The sequence below is a fragment of the Rutilus rutilus genome (genome assembly GCF_951802725.1).
Source record: "Rutilus rutilus genome assembly, chromosome: 4".
In the NCBI taxonomy this organism is placed as follows: domain Eukaryota; kingdom Metazoa; phylum Chordata; class Actinopteri; order Cypriniformes; family Leuciscidae; genus Rutilus; species Rutilus rutilus.
This window is the reverse complement of record NC_140212.1, coordinates 24,805,127-24,814,976: the sequence shown is the minus strand read 5'-3', so window position 1 is coordinate 24,814,976 and position 9,850 is coordinate 24,805,127.

Sequence of the window (9,850 nt, the reverse complement as noted above, 5' to 3'; positions counted from 1 at the left end):
TTGAAATAGATTCTTAAATTTGTAATCCTTCAGAACCACAGATAGTAAAAGACCTCTGGACCGCAGTTGGATGGCTGAGGAAAAACTGCCACTTGTTCAGAGGTTTTGTGGAAGAGCCGAGGTATCTGAAGTTAAAGAAGGAAGAGCAGGAAAAGGCCCTTCTTAAACTTGATCAGGCGGAAATGAGAGATGAGCTAGAACTGGCCAAAGAGCCTTTCATGTTTCGTTTCCAGTTCAAAGAAGACATGGAAGGTTTTTTTTTGCGAGTGTCATGACGAAAGGCGCCTCATGATTAACTCCATTTTATGGAGTTTTGATTTATTTTATTTATTTGTCACTTGAGAATTATTGTTAAATGTGTGCCTGCAAAACTTTTATAAGATTTATTTTCTTTGGTTTGATTTTGTTTTATATTATTTATTTATTTTATTTGGTTCGATTTTGTATTTATTTATTTGGAGCAGGTACAGCTAGTGTGTGATGCCTTTTCTATCAGGACATTCCATTCTTTCCCGGTGAGCCTGAGTTGACCGTCCGTCCTGCACAACCTGACTCAATCGCCCTGTACTACAGAAGAAATTCGACAGGTGATAATCATTCATGTATCAACACAATAGGATAAGTGTAAAAACTGTTTGGAAAATGTAAAATGCTGTAGTCAAAGTAACCAGTTATACTTCCATGGTTAGTACAACAAAATATTTATTTCAAATTGCAATAGTAAAATGTTCCTGTTATTAAATTTTAATATGGATGAAATTAACACACTGTAGACATACACAACCTGAATTTTTCTTTTTCTTAATGACTGTGCATGGAGTTGCGCAAACTGAACATTTAACATTTTTAACAGTGTCATGCTCAGTTACAGCAACTTAATTACAAGCCGAATTAAATAATGATAAACACCTGTGCAGATTAAATGAATTACCATGACAACTAAAGAGTGTTGGGAAAACTGAACAAAGGAAGACAGGAAACCAGTGAAAACAAACTTAAGTCCATGATAATGAAACTAAGAATGAATGTTTGTGACAAACAGTACATTACAGTAATACAGTGGCTAAATTAACGAAAAATAAAGCTCCAACACCGGACGTTTCCAAACAGCACAGCATTATTGACTTTATGATCTTCTTTACTTACAAGGTTGATAATATTAGAGAGAAAATTATAACTATGCAACCATCTACTACAGTATCGCATCATACAGTGTATTGTAGTCTTCCTGAGGAAGCGTTTCATTCATTCGTTGCTATAGGAGAGGAAAAATTGTCTAAACTCGTTAAATCATCTAAATCAACATGTATGTTAGACCCTATACCAACTAAGCTATTGAAAGAGATGATTCCAGAGGTCACAGATCCTCTTCTTAATATCATTAATTCATCTTTGTCACTAAGATATGTACCGAAAACTTTTAAGCTGGCTATTATTAAACCTCTTATTAAAAAAACGCAACTTGATCCTAGAGAATTAGTCAATAACAGGCCAATCTCGAATCGACCTTTTCTGTCAAAATGTATAGAAAAGGCAGTATCCTCACAACTATGTTCCTTTTTAGAAAGAAATGGTATCTGCAAGGATTTCCAGTCAGGATTATGAACATATCATAGTACTGAGACAGCTCTCATTAAAGTTACAAATGATTTGTGTCACAGTCCAGTGTCGGCTCCAGCCCCAGACCAGAATCCAGTGTAGGCTCCAGCCCCAGACCAGAGTCCAGTGTCAGCTCAAGACCAGAGTCCAGTGTCGACTCCAGCCCCAGACGAGTCCAGTGTCAGCTCCAGACCAGAGTCCACTGTCAGCTCCAGACCAGAGTCCAGTGTCGGCTCCAACCCCAGACGAATCCAGTGTCGGCTCCAGCCCCAGACCAGAGTCCAGTGTCGGCTCCAGCCCCAGACCAGAGTCTAGTGATGGCCCCAGAACATGAGTAGTGTAGTGCCAAGCACAACTGAAGTATTTATCGCTAGTTTCAGTCCGACGCAGTTATCATTTTCACGTCCTGTGCCACGTTGTTTAAATAGCAAATGCATTTGCGCCCATTTGTGCGCCAATGGGCGTGCTGGTCTGAAAACGAGGTGTGTTCTAACGCATTGTTGGCACGTTGCTATTTTGAGGCAACAAAAATAGACTGCGCCATTGACCAACTGAAACCTCCATGAAAGTCAATGGTGCAATATTTTTTTGTTATTTAATGAACGCGTACACTCTGCTTATTAAACACACAGGGATGCACAGCAGCATACAAACATGCTAAATATTTAAAATAAAAGGATTACAATGTAAAATATTATTATTGTGTACATAAAGATATGGTGGAATCCGGCTAGTCCCGCAGATGGTCTGCTTGCGCACTTTTACCTCGCACATGAGCAGTTCCGTTTGCGCTCTGGAGACACGTTCTGTCTTTCCACTATCAAATTCTGTCATGTAAATAGCGAATCTACCATGGCGCGAGCGCAACTGGCATTTAAAGGGAATGGGAGATGAGACTCTGATTGGTTTAACGCAGGTAAATCCTAGGTAAATCCTAAAACACACCCATTACTCATTATGAGAATAGGGACAACCCTTTTAGACCATGCTCCTTGCACGCCGACCATTTTCCCCGTCATTAAACTAGCAAAAGTGGATTCGGACACGTCCTAATTGAACTTGCGTCGTGCGCTTTAGACCATGTGCTTAGATTGTTAAAATAGGGCCCGAAATGTGTTAAACTTTTTGAGAAACGTGTCTTTGTTTTTAGAACAAATTAATGGTTTGGGAAATTGGGCCAACTGAACCAGTTATAGTGTGTTAGCAATCGAGAAAAATTGTAAAATGAACATGAAGTATACTTCTTTTTAGTAAGGGTTCACATGTTTTCCCATATATGTAATGTGCCATAAATATCACTTAACCAAACCTCTTTCAAGAGACCTTGGCATTGTTGTAAATTACCAGTATATGACTTTCTAATTTACAATACAGACAAAGTATTGTACTGCAAGGAAGATTCCTGGTCCAAGTAGATGCCTCAGCCACAGGAGCTGGAGCAGAAAATCCAGTGGTCTACATCAGCAGGAAGCTATTGCCAAGGGAGGCCAGGTACTCAACTGTGGAGGAGTGTCTCGCCATTAAGTGATCCCTTGAAAGTTTAAGATATTATCTCCTGGGGAGGCAGTTTGATTTGGAGACAGACCACCGAGCACTAACATGGATCCAGACAATGAAAGACCACAACTCCTGAGTAATGAGATGGTACCTAAGCCTCCAACCTTATAAGTTCAAGATGCAGCACAGACCAGGACGACAGAATATGCTTGCGACTACCTGTTGTGGTACCCGGACAGTATGCGGCCAAGAGAAGTGGGAGGTGATAAAGTAGACATTCCCGCTGGGCACAGCGCACATACACATAAGTATATACTCGCTTAAGCTGTGGTTAACACAGAGTACATCAGATGACCACTTCCCCCCTCTCTAGTTTGGGGCACCAGTCAAGGTAATTTACCTTGGCAGTATGAGAACACTCCCAACAGGGGGCAGTTCAATCATTTAGACCAAATGTAAACTGGAGGGAGTCAGCTGATTTATCGGAAAGATTGGTGAGATTGTTAACCCTCTGAGGTCGGCAAACGCGCCCCCGCGTTTTGCTGGACTTTTTTTACATTGTAGCACTTTAAACTTAAATTACTCCGTCATTTATGGTCATACAGAAAAAATAAATATAAAAAAAGAATCTGTGATATTTCTACTTTTGTATGTGTCCACTTAGAATCAAATCAAAACATTGTGCTTTTGAAAAATAAAGAAAATAAACAGGGTGTGCGTTCTGCCTCTCCGTCGCGGTGAACTTTTTTCTCTTGAGCACGTCTATAAACTGAAACAAAACTCAGCGAATACTTGTCACACATTTATGAGCCATATACCTTTATAAACATTTAAGTGTGTACTTTTAAATGATCGGATTCAAACTGAAAACAAATATTTTCTGTTTAAGTAATTTGTATAAAACCAACAAGATGTCCAGCTTCTCAAACGCTTGCTCATTACAGTTAATTTGGCCACGCCTACTCGCGCAAAAGATATTCACATGCAAATCTCCACATGGAACGCGAACGCGCTCGTTACCTCAAAAACAAAACACTTCATCAGTCTCTGCTTTTCGTCGAGTTTGAAAGACGTGAGTTTACATTGGCTTTACCCCAGAAGAAGAATGCGATTTCAAGACAAGAAAGATAAGGTAAGAAATTCTTACATATTAGTTTGTTATTGTTGCATAAATTTCACATTGCAGTTGAACTGTTGCTAGATATATGGTGAATATTATAATATTTAGACCCGTGTTTACTGTTACTGTGTTTGTGGATATCTGCTCAAACGTAGATATGTATATGGTAGGCCTAACCATAATGTTTTATATTTGAGCGCGATCGCGTTTGAATGTATCATATTTTTTATCGCGATCGCGTTTGAATGCATCATATTTTGGAAAAGCAAAACGCTCCAAACGGCTTCATGTTTTACTATTATCTCATTTCATATCATCATAACGAATGGAAACATTTGAAGTAACATGATAATCAATATATTTTTCTCTAGCTTAGTTGTTACTGAAATCTTTTGGAAGATTTATATAGGCTGCTATATTGTTATTATTTTATGCAGCACTGCGCATAGCCTATACCTACAAGGCACAACAAACCTGTGTTCATTATATAATATATTGTTGGAAACATTTGTGTGAGTGTGTGTGTGTGTATTCTGTGAATTTTAAAAAGCAATTTTAACCAGAAAAATCTCAAATGTATTCCCAAAATCGTGCAGGCCTTTCTCTTGATATCAGTATGTTCACTTTTTTTTTTTTTTTTTTTTTCAGGGCCCAGATGCCACTGAGTCCTGCTGACTTCAACATTCACAGTACATGTCTCTGTACATGAACATGGTAAAGTGAAAATCAAACACCTTGGAAATGAAAGGTATGTACAATGTTTTTAGGAATGGCACAAAGGTCTCTTTCTTTGGATCATTGTTATCAATAAGTGTTTTTTTTTGTTGTTGTGTATCTTTGGATTATGTTGTAAATAAATCCAAACAATTTTAAAAGCCATTCTTTTTTTAATCTCCTCATTCTTTGTGCAAGGTTGGTCAGAATGATGGGCCCTGATAAGCTCCTAATAGGGCCATTAGGGAGTGTCTTTGTCTTTCTCAGGTGTAAAAAGCCTTACATATTAATGAGATGATCCGCCCCTTCGCATATTGCTTTTTCACACAAAACACGTCGTAAAAATTTTAAATCAATATATTGTCTTCTCTGAATGAGCAGTCAGGGTGATTTTCACATAGTTTTAGAGCAAATATTCTAGGCTACGTCATACAATTTTCAAAAGTCTTGTGAAGAAATAATAAGTATGGGTTTCATGACCTTATTTCAGTGAGAATTTTTTTTTTTCACAAACCACGCATAAATGTCATTATCTCAAAACTACAAACTTTTACACACATGCTGTTGATATATTATTGTAGCAGAGTTTGTGCTGAATACAGTGTAATTAGACTTTAGCCATGAAAATGTCACAAGTAACAGAAATAAGCACAAATGTCAGAGCATGTCAGAACACCTCCAGGGCCCAGAAAACAGCTCAGACCCCAGAGGGTTAACTTATTGGTGAGATTGTTAACCACAACCAGAATACCTTTGGCCATATTTTCCAAACAAATAGTCCAAACAAGATGGAAAAAGTTTAAATTGTCATGCATTTATTCATGTGTACATTAACAGATGGTTTTGTGTAAGATGTTGCACTACAAATAGCTGTCACTGAAAATACTTAATTCTTTCAATAAGTATGAAATGAATGTGTGTAGTTTGCATCAGTTTTAACCCTCTGGGGTCTGAGGTGTTTTCTGGGTGCTGGAGGTGTTCTGACATGCTCTGACATTTGTGCTTATTTCTGTTACTTGTGACATTTTCATGGCTAAAGTCTGATTACACTGTATTTAGAACAAATTCTGCTACAATAATATGTCAGCAGCATGTATGTAAAAGTTTGTAGTTTTGAGATGATGACGTTTATGCGTGGTTTTCTTCACAAAACTTTTGAAAATTTTATCACGTAGCCTAGAATATTTGCTCCAAAACTATGTGAAAGTCATCCTACGTACTCATTCAGATAAAAAAATATATTGATTTAAACTTTGTAAGACATGTTTTGTGTAAGAAAGCTTTATGCATGAATCATCATGAATATTTGTCATGATTCTGCCATCTAGTCCTTGTCGTTCTTTAATTCTTGAGGCAGGATCATGACAGACCCATGTTTTGTGTGCAAGCACATGGCCTTTTGTTTGGGCCATGTGCTTGTGTTGTCTTGTTCTCTTGCCCCGCCCCCTTGTTATCCTCGTTTTGTCATTATTGCTTTACCTGTGTCACCTGTTGTTTTATCATTAGTCTCTCTATTTAATCCCCTTGTGTTTGCTGTCTTGTGCCGGTTCTTTGTGATTCTCAGTGTGTGTATCCTGTGATACATTACCTATGTGTAGACCTTCCTGTCAGTACCTTGTGAAGAACTCTGTCTTGTAAAGTCCTAATCTTGTTGCTGTTGTTAGTTATTTGTCTAGTTATCTGTCAAGACTTAGTCTAGTGTAGTTAGTCTTTGTTTTTGCCCACCAGCCTTGTTTTGCCCCATTGTGGGTTTTGTTTTCCCTGTTTTGTCTGAATAAAACCGTGTTAGTTGCATACTGTCTGCGATTGGGTTCATCTCTCCACAAACCATAACAATATTGTTGTGTTTCACACCTGAGAAAGACAAAGACCCTCCCATAATGTCCCTATCATTATGAGGAACCTTGCACAAAGAATGAGGAGAGATTTAAAAAAGAATTGCTTTTTGATTGTTTGGGTTTATTTACAACACAACATAATCCAAAGATACACAACAAAGGACAAAAAATCACGTTATTGAAAACACTGATCTAAAGACAGAGGCTTGAACAGTCACACACCTTTGTGACATTCCTGAAACATAGTACATACCTGTCATTTCCAAGGTGTTTGGTTTTTCATTTTACCATGTTCATGTACAGAGAGTCATGTGTATGTTTAAGTCAGAAGGACTCATCAGTGGCATCTGGTCCCTGTAAAAAAAAAACTGTGAACATGCTGATATCAAGATAAACTATAGGCTGCACGATTTTGGGAATACATTTGAGATTTTTCTGGTTAAAATTATGGTTTAAAATGCACAAAATACATATATATATATATAAATTTCAATTTCAATTTCTATATATATATATATATATATATATATAAATTGAACTCCAGGTTTGTTGTGCCTTGTAGGCATATACGTGTAGGGATGCATAAAATAATAACAACAATAGCCTATAGCAGGCGGCCTATAAATCACTGGTGATCCCAGATTATTTTAGTTCAAAATATGTTTGAGCTTATATATCTCAATATTAATAACAGTCTGGTTAATTTTGAGTCTTGAACTATAAACTCTCAAGTGTTGGCTTTCTAAATGTATGTGTGTTATGTTTCTATTCAGAATTACTTATGAGCAGTAACCTTTTTATTTTGGGCAGTTCATTTATGCAGCACTTGCCAAAATTGGGGGTGATGGGGAAGGAGTTAAAAATGAACACTTCAGTAACACTACACTATAAAAAATGTTACTTCATATGTTTACATTCGTTATGACATTATGAAATGAGATTGGAGTAAAAACATGAAGCCTAATGTTTTACTTTTCAAACGCACAGCACGAGTGACTCAAACTCACAGCGCATGCAGAGAACATTTACTGAAGCGATCGAGCCGCTCCAAACTATGAAACATTATTGTTACCACATTATACATATCTACATTTGAGCAGATAAGCTCTATATAGATGCTCTATATAGCACAAACAGGGCTACCATAATATCTGGTCAACATGCTTGTAAATCTTTGTATTTTTAAGAGAATAATGTTTATGCGTGGTTATTTGAAAAAATTAAAATGAAAGTTGCTGAAATAAGACCACAAAAGACATACTAAATATGTGTCCACAAGACTTTTGACTAATGTATGTTGTCGCTTCGAGTTCTGGCTTCAAAATGATGTGAAAATCATCCTGCCTAATCGTTCTCATGAAACAATACATTGATTTAAACTTTGTAAAACAGTTTTTTGTCAGAAGAGGTTTATGCATGGGAGGGGTAATGGCCCATCAATATTATTCAGATTCAGACCAGGGGTGTGACAGACACTCCCCCAATGGCTAATGGGCCATCAAGTGAGGCAGGCTGAACAAAGTAGAGGAGATTCAAAGGTTTTGTTTTTCAATCTGTTTAATTGTAATTCCTCTATGTGGAGGAACTAAATGTTCTAAATTTGCAGGTATCTCACAGTCTATATGAATAACTGATGCGAATAATTGTAGACACGTGTGGTGGGCAAATATTGCGTGTCAATGGGCCATTACAGAGATAGCACAACACAAACATTAACACATTTGCAATTCATCAGCTGGGCATATTTACACATTTCAGCACATACACACATTTGCAATAGATATTTGCAAGCACTCTTCGTTGATGATAATGAGGCAGCATAAACACTAGTCAAAATATAATCTAAACATACATAATATTTTCTAAATTAATTTCAAAATTCTAACTTTCATACAGGCCTATGATCTAAACATATCGTTGTACATATTATACAGCATGTCTAGGCTATGCTGTATAAAGTCTTCTGAAGGCACGCGCCGAAACGCGTTTGTGCAAATAAGTTTATTTATGCATGAAGCCTCTCTCCTACTTTATACAGCATAGCCTAGACCATTTAAATATAAATTACTCTGAATGGCAAGTATGGAAATGGTCCAACCAGTCAAATCTGTAGCCTACGTTTATATAAAATAGCTTGTCAACTAATGCAAGTAAATTTAAAAAGACTTACTCATCCGAAATATTATCCACGGCTGGATCAAGTCGCTCTTCAAAATACAAACGTTCGTCGTCAGAGTCCCGCTCTTCTTCTGAGGAAAAAGTTAACTCTTCATCACTATCCAGGACTAGCTGAAGGGCTTCCTCACCAGTGAACCGTGTCATCTTCCAACGGCGCAGGAAAGTGAATGAATGAAACTTGCTGGTTTTAAGGCATTTCAGGGGGCGTTTACCTTATTTTGCATAGATCACCTCAGCACATTATCTTATGAATAGCGCGCTCTGCGAGTGGGTGTGAACTCATTACAGATAATTAGATGAGACGGGAGAAACTGTACTTCTCTTTAGTATCATACAGATTACATTGCAGGAGAATATTTGTTTTGAATGTGAATTGTTTTATTTAAAAGTAGAAATTTAAAGCTTTCTTTAGACACGTTTCATGGTTGTGTGATAAGTATTAGCTGAGTTTCAGTTCATTTTCCAGACTTGTTTCAGAAAGATTTTTGCGGAGACAGAGTGTTACGATTCGGTTGAAACATTCGGAGGAAGCAGGATCCAAATGCAGCACACTTTAATAAACAAACTCCAGACTTACAAACTCAAATACAGGAACAGGGAACAGGACTCAGGAACAGAACAACCAACATCCACTTAACAACATCAAGAACTCACAAAGACTGAACTAGACACAGGGCTTAAATACATACTGGACTAATGACGAGACAAGGGACACCTGTGAACATTTAAACAATCAACCAATGACAACATGACAACAGACATGGGAACACAAGGCAAGATCACATGACTGACAAGAACCAGGAACAATAAACAAAACCCAAACCGTGACACTGGGTGAGCTGAAAGCGCACCCTGTTTATTTTATTTATTTAAAAATAAAAACAAGGTTTTGATGTTAATGTGA